Source organism: Dreissena polymorpha, chromosome 15 (genome assembly GCF_020536995.1).
Source record: "Dreissena polymorpha isolate Duluth1 chromosome 15, UMN_Dpol_1.0, whole genome shotgun sequence".
Taxonomy (NCBI): domain Eukaryota; kingdom Metazoa; phylum Mollusca; class Bivalvia; order Myida; family Dreissenidae; genus Dreissena; species Dreissena polymorpha.
The window spans coordinates 1,883,624-1,899,200 of NC_068369.1; the positions used below are offsets into that span (position 1 = coordinate 1,883,624).

General features: G+C 34.5%; 1 protein-coding gene across 1 annotated transcript in view; it reads right to left on the reverse strand.

Annotated features, from left to right (window-relative positions):
- LOC127860496 (helicase with zinc finger domain 2-like) overlaps nt 1-15,577 on the reverse strand; it is a 268,978-nt gene that overhangs the window by 98,941 nt on the left and 154,460 nt on the right. The gene's annotated exons all lie outside the window — the stretch shown is intronic.

Here is a 15,577-nt window from a genome sequence, read left to right on the forward strand (position 1 = left end):
CTTAACTCAACGTTCAATGGCACGCGCACTTATTATTGTAACTAATGCAAGCTAAAATTAATATGTGAATACTTTCTAAAAAAACCACTATCCTGCGAAAATGGATCTTATTTAATTGTGGTTCCCTCTTATGTTGTCCGTCGACTTTAAGGTAGCGCACCTCTAATGATTTCCCGCGATTTCTTCGAAGGTTGAAGAGCCTACTATTAGGTGCCGTAGCCTAGTGGTTAAGGCGATAGACTAGAAATCTTTTGGGATATTCCCGCGCAGGTTCGAATCCTGCCGACGACGTATACTTTTTTGCGACGCGTTTTATTTATTTTCTAACGTAATTTGATTTAATATGGCATATAAGCTATATTTATTGTTAAATATGTTGCAATTTTTATGCACATTCTTCAATTATTAAAATTAAAACAACGTTATGGCGAAATTGGGTGATTTACTGTGGAAAATACGAACCATGCATGTTGCATTTTTATTTCAAAAAGTAAACGGTAAATCTGTCTATTTCTTGGTATTTTTGCTGTATATAGTGTTCCTATAAAAACTAAGTCTAAAATATGACTTAAATGATACTATTTTGAATTTTATGACACTTTGTTTTTAACCGACCCAATTTTTACTTGGCTGAAATCATGGCGCTCTTCCATAGATAAAAATTTGTAAAAAATAAATGTCTGTAAAAGATTACTTATTTCATCTTGTTTAAACTGTAAACACCTTTACAGCATCTGTACACACCAACTGCATGCCCATATTTGGAAATTTGAATGAATTATGGAACTTTTATATACCCCAGGGGTGAAAATAAACTGGACAAAAGCCGAGCGTGGGGGTGGTTTTGAAAAAATCGGTATATTTTTTTAAAAAGCATGGAAAGCCTACCTACAAATTTGCATGTAGTTCAGTGAAATTAGGCTGATTAAGAAAATAATTACTTAGATTATATTTGGATATGTGCCCATTAGAGGTGCGCTACCTTAAGAATAATGTGTCAGTAATAAAAGTTTTGTACAGATTCACATGCTTTGTAATAAATGAAAGATGCAAATGTGTCCAATTCATCTTTTTCAGTGCGCTTAATGTAGCTTCTTTACCTGTGACTACGTTCTTATTTTTTCGAAGAAATGAAAGATTCAAATGTGTCTTATTGATATAATACTACATGCTATACTGCCAGTGTCATGCGAAAATGGATCTTATTTCTTAATATCCAACTTCACACTTAATTAGCGCCGTCTTTATTAAGGCTATGTCTATTTAAAGAACAGATTACGGGGCGCCCAGATTACAGTGAAGTTTATACTAATGTGCAACAATGATGTGGGTCCACTCTCGTTGTTTATTTTAAATGTACATAACAATTTGGCAATAAATGACATCAGTTATTTTCAGTAAATCCAATTTGTTCATAACAGTAGCCAGGTGCCTGAGATAGAGCTGATAAATAGGGATAACCACAGCGGGTGGCTAATACACAGTGTAGATTTTCCCTGTTTTATTATTGGAATTGTTTTTTATCTGATTGGCATTTATGAAGTGTATTAATTTGGGTCTGTTGGCGATCATTTTATGTGCAAAACTGTGTTTCTTACATAATTTCAATCGTTATGCTTTTAAACACAATTTCATGAAACCATTTAATTAAATACATTGGCGCGTTGGAACATGAATTATAAATCAAGCTGAGTGGTATCAGTTTTTAAATCGAATAACTCGCTTAAATCAACGATCAATGTCACGCACGCTAAACAAAATTATAAAAACATCACGTGATTCATTATATTTGTTTAAAAAAAGTATGTACACATATTATATGTATTGGTATATTTTGTTTTTGTTTTTAATCAACAAGAAAAAATAAAACATTGTCATATATATAGCGCTTTACCTTTGCAAAATTCTACATTACATAAAGAAGTATCGTATTTGTTAAAGTGAACATGCTTGACATATTTATAATGCATTATTACAAGTATTATAGTGCAAACGGAATTTGACCTTTAACTTTATGCAATGCACATTTTTAAGCGTCGTATTGTAACAGTAGCAGACAACAGGCTTCAGGTTAATAAGAATTACTGATGTATTTATTGAACGTGAATAACATCACCAAGTAACATGTTTTGAAATTACAAATAATAGTATAACATTATTCATCTATTAATGGTCATTAAAAGCTATGTTTAAAAGCAAATAATATCAAAATGTTTGCCGAAATAAACAATTGTGCTGTGTTTGTGTCACGCTCTATTGATATTTAAGTCGGTCCATACAATCACCGAAAAGCACCGAAAAGCACTCAATTTCTCTCTCTATATATATATATGCAATATATCGTTTCTAGCGTGTGTTAGCGACAGCACAGAATCACCGAAAAGCACTCAATTTCTTCATATTTACATGAAAGTAAGCTATAAGTGCCGTTTATAATGGATTGAAAACATGTACGTATTAATTAAGTCATTAATGACTTCGTTAAATATTGATTTAAGTTTAAAGATCACGAACAATAGTATTTTTATTTGCAACCGAAAAGCACTATCGCGCCAGCATAGAATCACCGAAAAGCACTCAATTATTCTATATATACATGAAAGTAAACTATAAGGGCCGATTGTAATGTAGTGAAAAAATGCACATATTTATTTAGTCAATAATGACTTCGTTAAATATTGATTTAAGTTTAAAAATAAAAAAGGCAGTTCTTCTTTTCATTTGCATCAAATTAAAGGTTAAAGTCCGATTGTTTAAAAAAAACTGCTATTTTATGAATATATATCAAGCACGTACACTTAACAAAAAATACGATATTTCTTTATTTAATGTAGAATTTTGAAAAAGTAAAGCGCTTTATACATAACAATGCTTCTTTCTGGTACTTCTTGAGTAAATAAACAACAATGTAGAGCTATAGCATATTATATTTGTACATAATTTATAAAAAGAACTATGCGCGTCCCATTGAACGTTGAGTTAAGCGAGAGTTTAGAATTAAATTACACATTCATTGTTTCATTATTATTTTTTTTATTTAAATGATTGAAAAATTATGTCAGAAATCCAGCTTTTCGCATTTAATGACCTTTAACATAACGCCATCAGACCCTAATGAATACACGTCATTTATTCCAAGCAGGTAAATAACAAATACTATAATAAAACAGGGGAAGTCTACACTGTGTTTTAGCAACCTGCTGTGGTTATCGTATCAGCTCAATACACAGGAACATGGCCATAATGGCTGCTGTACTGGAAAAATTGGATTTACAGTCAAAATAACCAATTTCGTTTAAGTCTACACTGTGTATTAGCAACTTGATGTGGTGATCTTATCAGCTCAATACACAGGAACATGGCTACTGTACGGAAAAAATTGGATTTACAGCCAAAATAACTGATTTCATTTATTGCTGAAGTGGTGTGTAATTTAAATTAACAACGAGCATTGATCCACCTCACCGTTGCACATTATATTAAATTAATTAATTTAATGAACTAATTTAAGACGGCGCTAATAAAGTGTGAATGTGGAAATTAAGAAATAAGATATATTTTCGCATGACACTGAATACACATGATACATGGATAAAATATAAATAAGACACATTTGAATCTTTCATTTCTCCAACAAAATAGCACGTAGTCACATAAATAAGATAGCTTAAAGACCAGAAAACAATATAAGTTAGACACATTTGCATCTTTCATATCTTAAAAAAACAAACATGTGAATCTAAAGCAATACATTTATTACTGACACTACCTATTCTAAATGTCGGCGGACAGCATAAGTTCAAAGAATGAACCACAATTCAATAAGATCCATTTTCGAATGATAATGATTGTATAGCAAGTAGTCATATATTAATTCTAGCTAAACTTGCATTAGTTAAAATAATGGTAAAAATAATTGTGTTCATTAAGTTCACATCGATCTGTTCTGTAAATAGAGATAGAACAGATTAAAGACGGCGCTAATAAAGTGTGAAAGTGCGCGTGCCTTTGAACGTTGAGTTAAGCGAGAGGTGTGAATGAAATTACACATAATTAAAAACTGATACTATTGTGTCACCTTGAATTGTGCTAACATCAATAACTCAAAAGTGTCTCGATGCTCGCGCAATAAATGGTTTTAATGGAACGATTAAAATCGCTATTATTAATTCAAAGCATTTTAACTAAAAGTCATGCTGCAATTTCTATTTAAGAGTTTCACGTCAATTAGAAATACTTAAAACATTTACACCAATTTACGTATAAGATGATAAACAGCATGAAGTGCTTTTCGGTTGGTACATTGCCGATATATTTATAACTTGCTACCAGTTGATTATAGCTATATATTTTATTTGATATTTTACATGACTGTCTCAGTCCTCTAAGCCGAAATGATCCGTAAACTAAAAAAGTTTCTTTGTGTCGTATTACTTAAACTAAATTTTGATTCACATCGTGCATCGAATCATTTCTGTCGGTTATGTCGGTTGATATTCTTTTTTTCTGGGATTGTTTTAGTATGATGCTGCTGCATTTGCAAATATATAACAGAACAAAACAGAATAGTTTATTTTTTACTTAAGCATGTGAAGCTCATCGTTATTAACATACATATAAATAACAGCATGCGTTGAAGTACACACAAAAACACACATCATTTTAAAGACTAAATAATCTAAATAAACACGAAATATATTTCGTGAACATATTTCGTGAGAATGGTACAGGGATGGGTTTAATACACAGTGGTCACACAATGTTATGCATATAGGTTTACAAAAATATAGATACAGTTACATATTTCTGACCTTATTTTTGTGTGAAAAATGTATTTCTATTTAACACTACATATATATGACATTTTCTCTTATTTTAAAGCATGTTAAACAATACATGGCTAGCTTTCTTAATACAGTTTTGTTTGTGCTATTAAGTAGTTTAATAAACGTGAACATATTTTGTCGGATTCTATAATATTTCGGAATTAATGCATTCCTAACATCATTATAATAAGGACATTTAAGAACAAAGTGAAATTCATCCTCGATGTCATTTAGGTTACATAATATACATTTGCGTTGATCTCTGTCAATAAGTGTATATTCAGTTATTATCCTTTATAAAAGTGCGGCTCGTGTGAATTTGTGAATAGCAGAAGCATTTGTCTGCTTAATTAAGATCCGTGTTAGTGTTCGTGTGTCGTATGAATAGATATCGTTGCAGGAAATTACAATGATCCGTAAATTTAAGATCGGTACAGTATTTACGAAATCAGAATGAAGTATCTGGCTTATTTGGTATTTTTCCACACATGTTTTTCTTAACTTTTATTTAATTTAAATCCGTTTATAGGAACTATATATATATATATATATATATATATATATATATATATATATATATAGCGAGAAATTGAGTGCTTTTCGGTCTTCACAGGAAAAGCATTTCGGTCGGTATATTGCCGATATTTATCCAATTTTGTAGTATAGACATACAATCATATACCCATTAATTAACTATTTAAACCCGTTTACACACTAGAAACGATATATTGCATATATATATATATAGCGAGAAATTGAGTTTTTTTTCGGTGCTTTTCGGTGCTATTCGATGCTTTTCGGTACTTTTCGGTGATTGTATGCACCCGTAAATAACTATGTATAGACATCGTGAACAATACATAGTGAGCAATCTACCCATATATACAATATATAGTCATATCATCACATATATATATGTACTGTGCACGGTACTTAACGAAAAGGAAGGCGCAACTTCAAAAACGTCCCCCTCGTACATAAACTGGAGCGTTTTATATCCAGAATACGAGAACACTGTGTACGATCCCTTACACAAATAATCAGACAAGTACTTGGTAATTGTTGATGATATTGTTTGTTTTGGAAGTAACAGACTAGAACATGACAAGAATCTCGATATATTGATGGACCGGTGTCGACAGATTGGTCTTAAACTCAATGCTGACAAAACTGAAGTCGGACAGACAGAAATTCCATTCTTTGGTCACGTACTGACAGAAAATGGACTGAAAATTGATCCTTCAAAAGTAAGGGCAATTCAGGACATGCCATCTCCACAGTCAAAGTCTGATCTTGAGACAATACTTGGAATGGTAAACTATTTGCAAAGATTTGCACCAAATCTTGCTGGAATGACTAGTCCACTGAGACAATTGTTAAAAAAGGACAGTATTTTCCGGTGGGACCCGGAGCATGAAACTGCCTTAAACAAAATAAAAGGAGTTATCACTCAAAACCCAGGACAAATACTCTCGTACTTTGATCCAAAAGTTGATGTTGTGTTGCAAGTTGACGCATCACAAAATGGACTTGGTTGCGTTTTACTGCAAAACGACAAACCTGTTTGCTTTGCCTCAAAAGCATTGACGGAGACAGAGCGAAACTATGCGCAAATCACAAAAGAGCTCTATGCTGTGTTATTTGGCATGACGAAATTTCATCAAATGACATACGGACGACACATAATAGTCCAAAGTGACCACAAACCACTTGTTAGCATAACACGGAAAAGTTTGCTAGCAGCTCCGCCAAGATTGCAGAAAATGCTATTGCAATTGACCAAATATGACTATGAAATAGTGCATATACCTGGAAAACAGATTCCAGTGGCAGACACGCTAAGTCGCAATTTCTTGCCCGACGAACAGACTGACGTTTGCCAGGACATGGACTCATATGTTCATGCGATTATAAAAAACATTTCTATGAGTGATCAGAAAATCCAACTGATAAAGAGCAAAATTGAATCTGACTCTGAAATGCAGTCACTTAAACAAACCATTCTAAATGGTTGGCTTGATAAAAGACAGGAATGTCCAAAATGTTTGTCACCATATTGGAATTTTAGAGATGAATTGGCATTCATTGATGGTTTATTGCTTAAGGGAAGCAATGTCATCATTCCAAAGGAACTCAGACAGTTGATGTTGGACAAAATACATGACTCACACTTAGGAGTTGAGAAATGCACACAACGGGCACGAAGTGTTATGTTTTGGCCGAATATGACAAAAGACGTCAAAGACAGAGTTCTCAATTGTCCTATTTGTCTAGAGCACAGAAACAGTAACACAAAGGAACCTATGATTCCAAATCAAATTCCTGAAGGACCATGGCAAGTTGTCGCCACTGACATATTTCACTGGAATGATTGCAACTATATTGTATTAGTTGATCTATACAGCAGATATTTTGAATGTAGTTTACTGAACAATATGAGAAGTGAAACAGTAATACACAAACTTAAGGGTCATTTTGCCACACATGGTATTCCTTTAAAAGTGATAAGTGACAATGCAGGTCAATATACAAGCCAGGAATTCGACAGATTTTGTAAAGATTGGGATTTTGAGCATGTCACATCATCTCCATTACACTCCCAGGGCAACGCTGTTGCTGAAAGATGTATTCAGACAATCAAGAAGATTTTCACAAAATCTTTACAAGCCAATCGAGATCCTTATCTTGCAATTCTCGAATACAGAAATTCTCCACTTGCTTGTGGACAGTCACCTGTTCAATTACTCATGAGTAGGGAAACAAGATCAATATTGCCGGTAACACAAAAACATCTTGAGCCCAAAGTACAAAATCACAAACAGATCAAAGACAATATGTCAAAATCACAAAATACTTCAAAGGCAAGATACGACAAACACGCAAAACCACTCAAACATTTATCACATGGCGAAACTGTCAGAATCCAACAAGATAAACGTTGGAAACCAGCTATTGTAAGAAAACAAATACATGACAGGTCGTATATTGTTGAAACTGAAGATGGTGGGGTTTATAGACGAAATCGTGGCCATTTGTTAAAAACAAATGAAAAACCATTGCATATTTTCGATCCACAATCACTACCTATCAGTGAAAATCACAAAAATATCACACATAGTGACATACAACAACCACAGCAGCAACAACAACAACATCAGCAACAAAAACAGCAGCAGTTACAACAAAATGCATCGGTACCAAAAAATAGTAGTAACCGAATACAGGCAGATAAACAATATGTCACTAGATCGGGCAGAACCGTCAAGCCGCCTCAGAGGACAGACCTGTAAAATAACTGTACATGTGATTTGATTTTATAATATGTATGTTTAATATAATATGTGCATGTTTTTTTTCATCACAATACTTTTATATGTATTTCATATATATATGTATTTTCATATGTATAAGTTATCATATTCTCATACTGCAGTCTGCAATTATTTTGTGAAAGTATCAAAGTGTTAAGAAATCGGGAAATAAACAGGTGTATTTTGCTAAGTTTCTATATATTTCTTTTCCCGTGAGAAAGTAATATTTTGGATTATATTTCTACAGTGTTAATAAGATTTATCAACAATGTTAAGATGAGGCTAGAACAGCGCCACAATCTATGTCATTTTCGAGAGAACTTGAGCAGTGTTATTAGGATGTAAACATTCGCCAGCAGTGTGTGAGATTTGTAATCAGCGCTTTACCAATTAACGTTAATGTGAAACATTTGTTATACCGGGACACACGATTTGTAATACGATCACCATTGAGATACAGATTAAACATTTTCCCAGGAAAACATTTATTTGAAAAAAAAGGGAGATGTTACATATTGTCAAGAAATATGTTAAAGGGACATTACTGCGTTACACTACATACTAGATCCCATAAGAGTTATCTCTACTGTTAATCTTGTGTTTATATGAATATGCTTAATAGTTTGTTGCACACTTATAGCTTGGGTATGAATGAATAAACATGTAGCCACATACGCCTTACGTTATATTAATAACACCGGCTAGACTACAACAGCTATGTCCCACTACTAAAGGCATTGTTAGTAAATAAAATCAAACACAACAATTCGAGCACAAGGTTAATTAACACACTTTATATCAACATCGATTCATAAAATGTTTATATGATTTATATCGTGATCAAAGCTAGACTTGTATTGCAGTTATGATTTTTTCTTAACAAAAAACTTCTTATTTAAGTATTCGGATCGGAACGGTTTGACAAAGTCCCTTGTAATGGATGAACGTGTGATTTGTAATCTGACAAAAATCTGGATTATTTAAGCCGAATTTAATCATGGGTGTCGATTTAATGACATATAGACAGCGGGTGGGATGTTTTACGATGCCACGACGTGACCGGAGTCGTATGCATGGGATAACAATGTCGAGGAGTAAAGTTTCTTTGTGCTTGAGGTTAGCCATCGTGCTGGCCATGCTCGTTGTTACATGTGGGACGACCGAAACATACACTGGGCCGAGGTCTAACAAAAACTCCGCCGAACCAGTACCATTGTCGCAGAGTCGCCAGCACCGTAGTAGTAGTGGGCGCCAGACTACATTGTCTGCAAATGAGCATGGTGTCTTGGGGGTAGAACCAACCGGAGAAAAGGACTTGTTCGGTCTAATAATGTCACTGAAATCTGACTTCAATAAAGGTATGGCGGACATTAACTCTACTCTCTCTTTATTTAACTCAAAAATTGATGATGTTTCGTCAGTATGCAGTGAGTTAAAGTCTGATAATGATCGATTACGTACTGACAACAAAATATTAAAGGATAAATTGAATAAACTTGAGTTGTCCGTTGAAAAGCTCGAAAATCAAGAACGACGTAAAAACTTGTTTATTGATGGGTGTGCAGGTGACCGAAACGAATCAATGTCCACTACCGAAGTCACGGTTCGTCGGTTCTTATCCAATACACTATGCCTACCAAATGTTGACACATTATATATTGAAAATACACAGCGCACTTCCCGAGGTGGGACCGACACTAATCCTACTATTCTCGTACGCTTTGGGTGGACCAGAGACAGGGACCATGTTCTTAGCGCTGCACGCGACAAATTGAACAATCAATCAGATACCAAGGTACACGAAGATTTCTCGCCCCGAGTCCGAAAACATCGCTATGAATTAGGAAAGCGCCTGATTGAAGCACGAAAACGTGGTGAATATGCCGTTGTGCGATATGATAAACTGATTATCGATGACAATGTATACTGCTATGATGAAAACACGAATGACATTAAATTCATTCGTAAATACTACACAAGGTCAACACGTAGTCGAACACATGGTGACCTTTCCCAACAGCAAACTACGTCACTCCCGAATAGTCAGCGCAACCAATCCGAGCAGCGTGTTCACCCAGGCGAGGAGCGCGAACACGAGGATTCCGTCCACAGCGACCCGGAATAGGATAGCGGCCGAAGCCTATTGAATCGTGGCACGATTTACACGGATAGCTACAGTGACAATACAGATGTGTCTTTGCAGGCAAAATTAAATCTTGACTTTTTAAGTTGGAATATAGCTGGGCTGAAAAAACATACTGATAACCATGAACTGTTAACTTTTCTCTTACAGTTTGACATAGTACATCTAAGTGAAACTTGGAGTGATTATATTGGTGAATTCAATGACTTGTTGCAGCAATATTGCTGCTTTGATGAAGTAAGAAATAAAACTGGGTCTTCGTTTAGAAATAGCGGTGGCAATTGTGTTTTTGTAAAGAGAAAATTTACTGATAGTTTAGTCATTACTCGTTTGTATGAAAATGTATGCAATTATGTTACACTTCGTATTGATAAGTCATTTTTGAAGGACCTTTATGATATAATACTTGTGTTTGTATACATCTCGCCTGAAGGTTCCAGTATTTATAATGACAATGATTTAAACGGGATTGAACTATTAGAAAACCATTTGAATACTGTAAAGCTTGATTTTCCCGATTGTCTTTTATTTATAGCAGGTGATTTTAACGCTAGAACTAAAGATTATTTAGATTTTGTTCCTGATGATAATCTTCGACATATATTTGGTAATGTCTCATATAATGGGGATGATTTTTCAATGCATAGGAATAACAAGGATACAAAACACAATAATTATGGTACAAGTCTTACTGATCTTTGCTGTTTGCTTGATGTCCATATTGTTAATGGTAGATTGTTTAAAGACCTTGAAGGCAATTATACATGTACAGCCGGCAATGGTGCTTCTGTTGTCGACTATATTATTATCTCCTCTGATCTGTTTAGCTTTGTTAAAGCATTCAGCATTCTAGATAGGGATGATTCTGATCATTTTCCAATTAATTGTAAATTGTCGTTGACCCTCTCCGAGAATTATAATTTGTCATACGATGAAATAGAACATATAAACATACAAAATCAAAGTCATAAATATTATAGGTGGGATAACAGTAAAGCAAGCAGGTTTGCTGAGCTAGTCTCATTAAAATTGAATTTAATATATGCCAGTATTATTCTGCAAATGAACACACATAATATAAATAGTGCTGTTAATATGCTTACAAATATTTACATATCTAGCGCCTCTGAATGCGGAATGCTCGTAAATCGTTCTTTTCGGCATATCCAGTCACAACCTCCGTGGTGGGGCGGACTCTGTGACACTCTAAAATCTACTAAACAACGTTTATTAAGGCAGTTTAGGATCAGCAACGACAATTTAAATCTAACATTATATAAACAATCAAAACGTGAATTTAAATCATATGCACTTAGTCTTAAACTCGCATATCAACGACGTAATAGAGATAAATAAGTGAGTTCTAGAAATAATCCACAATAATTTTGGAATATCTTACGTCATTCTAGATCCCCAAGCAACGCGAGTTCTAGATGCCCTATTTCAGAAGAGCAATGGCATGACCATTTCTCCAATTTATTTGAAGCCCCCGTAACTTCAGATGATACTGTCGATATTAATGATCTGTTCGCTGCACCTAGCGATCCAATACTTGACCGCGATATAACTGAAGCTGAGGTACTACATGCTATTAATAAGCTTAAAGTTGGTAAATCTCCAGGGCCTGATATGATTCTATCCCCATTTGTAAAATCAAGTAAAGATATTACTGTCCCAATTATGACTATAATGTTTAATCATATTTTCAAAACGGGCATTTTCCCTGTTGACTGGGCAGATAGTGTTATTTGTCCACTCCATAAGTCAGGATCTCGCTCTGATCCAAACAATTATCGCGGTATATCCCTTATAAATATAGTATGTAAGGTTTATTCTTCTGTATTAAATGCTAGGCTTTACACGTGGGCGGAAGCAAACGATAAGATAGACGAATCCCAGGCTGGTTTTCGTAAGGGTTATTCAACGATAGACAATCTATTCATCCTTAATGGTATTATTCAAAAATATTTAACAAAAAAGCGTGGTCGAATATATGTATTATATGTGGATTTTTCTAAGGCCTTTGATAATTTACTTCACAATAAACTCTTCGCGTGTCTCAAGAATAAGGACATTAATGGAAAATTCCTCATTGCTTTGAGATCTATGTACTCTTAATATGAGGGCATCTGTGAGAACTAATGGTGGTTTAACAGCGAGCTTTCCATGTCTTAAAGGTACCCGTCAAGGTGATATAAGCAGCCCGTTGCTGTTCATTCTCTTTATTGATGACCTTAATACACTTCTCAGGAACACATGTACAAACGGCATATTTGTAACTAAAGACATCCCTGAAATATTAACTCTTATGTACGCAGATGACGTTGCTAATCCTGCCGATACAGTTATCAATTTACAACGACAAATTAATGTGATAAAGACATTTTGTGAAAATTCTGGGATGGCTCTGAATATTGGCAAAACTGAAATTGTTGTCTTCAGAAATGGTGGACCAGTTAAATGCATAGAACAGTGGAATTATGGAACAAGCCCTATTAATATAGCCTCATTTTACAAATATATGGGTCTAATTTTTACTCCTAAATTGTCATGGTCGCGATCGCAAAGAAAACTTGCATGTCAAGCAACAAAGTCTATAGTCTGTATTAGAAATTATCAAAAACATTATGGATATTTTCATTTTCATGAGTGTTTTAAATTGTTTGATTCTATGGTTAAACCGATTCTACTCTATGGTTCAGAGATATGGGGTTTTAAATTTTCGCCTATAATTGAACGTGTTCAAACGCACTATTGTAAATTGTTTCTTGGTGTTTCACGCTCGACAAACACAGATATGGTCTTAGGTGAATGTGGCAGATTACCTCTTTATGTTGATTATGTAAGTCATTTTATCAAATACTGGTGTAGAATACTCCAAATGAGTTCAAATAGGTATCCTAAACAAACCTATATTATGTTATATGATCTTGACTCAGTAGGTAGGCATACGGTATCCGGAGAAGTGCCCCCCCGGAGAACTGCCCCCCGGAGAACTGCCCCCTTATTTTATAGGCATACATGGGCATCAGAAGTAAGAATAATCCTTTGTAAGTACGGTTTTGGACTTGTTTGGCTTTCTCAAGACATCGGAGACATTGATAGTTTTATACATTGTTTTAGGCTTAGAGTATCAGATTGCCTTAAACAAGACTGGAGAAATCATATTGACTCTTCTCCTAGATGTGATCACTATAAACATTTTAAATCTTTATTAGAGACTGAAAAATATGTATTAATGGACTTGCCTTTTTCTCTTCGGAATAGCTATGCCAAGTTTCGATGTTCTAGTCACAAATTTGCAATTGAAACAGGAAGACACTTTGGTATATCAAGAGCTGAGCGGTTTTGTACATACTGTTTAAACCACAATATCGCTGTTGTTGAGGATGAGCACCATGTTTTATTTGACTGTAAAAAGTACTCAGATATACGCTCATTCTATTTGCCTAATATACAACCTAATCATTTTACAGTTGGTAGATTTTACAATTTACTAAACTCTGGAAGAAATTATGAAATTTTAGCTGTTTGTAAGCTGATAAATAATATAATGAGAAGATAGTATTAATATACTGAAGATAAGTAATACTTATGATCAAGTACACCCTTCGTAGTATGTCAACTTTGTAACCACTTTGTTTGCATTTGAACCATTGTTTAGTTATATATAAAACTGTTTATTTTTTATTTTTTGTTCCGACTCTGTCAGATAACAATTATTAATGTATGTACATATATGCTTATATTCAAGTCAGTATATATGCATTTTGTTATGGCCCGGTGGCCTTGAATCAAAGACAGAATAAACTTTTGCAAACTAAACTTTGCAGACAACAAGCTGTATATCTACCCAAGACACAAATCTTCGATTGACAGTAAGTAAGAACAACATGCCAAGAGCAGATATACATAAGTGGCACTAACCTGTGATCGCGACCATTGTATCCTTAATTGGCAGTTGTTGTTACTGTGTCCCCAGAAAATTTCAGGGTATTGCATGAACCATGTCACCAAATTGACATTTAACTGGTAATATCAAGGTCAAAAGTAGCAGTAACAGACGGAGTTACCGTGACTTAGTGGTCTAAGGTGCCCATCTACCTACCCAGGGGTTGTGGATTGATATGGCATCTTTTCATATTGGTATTAAAACGGCCGTAGGAATAGGTCCATTGTTTACATTACAATGGTATCAAATAATGTATAGGCGGTTGGGAAAGTGATGATTTTATCACCTTTTCCGGGTAGTCCTATAGGCATTTGCGCGTGTAAAACACGTTAAAATAGGCCGACTTTGACCGCGATTTACAGGCTGAATCTGAACCTGCCTTAAAATATTTTTACATGGTTAGAAACTGTGGAGGTTCTCCTGTACTACAATACCATTATAATTAATATCGAGTCAATAATACTGTTTTTATAACCCCGTTTACCTTTTCCGGGTTTTCCATAAGGCATTTCCGTGTGTAAAAAAATAACGTTAAAACAGGCTGACTTTGACCGGGATTTACAGGCGGACTCTGACCCTGCCATTAATTATTTTGACATGGTTAATAACTGTGGAGTATCTTCTTTACAACGGTATCATTATAATTAATATCGGACGAATAATCATGCATTTATAACCAATTTCGCTTTGATGCTTCGCCTTATTTCATATTATACTTTCTCACAATATTTTTTACATATTTAGAAACAGTGGAAGAATACCGTAACAACGGTACCAAAAATGTATGGTCGGTTGGAAAAAGGATGCTTTTATTACCCCTTTTAGCTTTTCCGTGTTTTCCTCAAGACATTGTTCTGTGTAAAAAAAAAACACGGTATTTTTTCGGTCAACTTTTACCGCACAGCGATTTACAGGTTGAGACTGTCCCTGCCATAAAATATTTTAACATCATTAGAAACTGTGGAGGTCCTTCTTTGCAACGGTACCATTATAATTAATATCGGACGAATAATAATGCATTTATAACCATTTATATCGGTTCCGGGTTTTCTTTACGGCATTTGCGTGTGTAAAAAAACCCGTTAAAACAGGCCGACTTTGTCCGCGATTTACAGGCCGACTACGATCATGCCATAAAATATTTTGATATGGTTAGAATCTGTAGAGGATCTTCTTTACAACGATACCATTATAATTAATATCGGACGAATAGTAATGAAGTTATAACCATTTATATCGGTTCCGGGTTTTCTTTAAGGCATTTGCGTGTGTAAAAAAAGCCGTTAAAACAGGCCGACTTTGTCCGCGATTTACAGGCCGACTACGACCCTGCCATAAAATATTT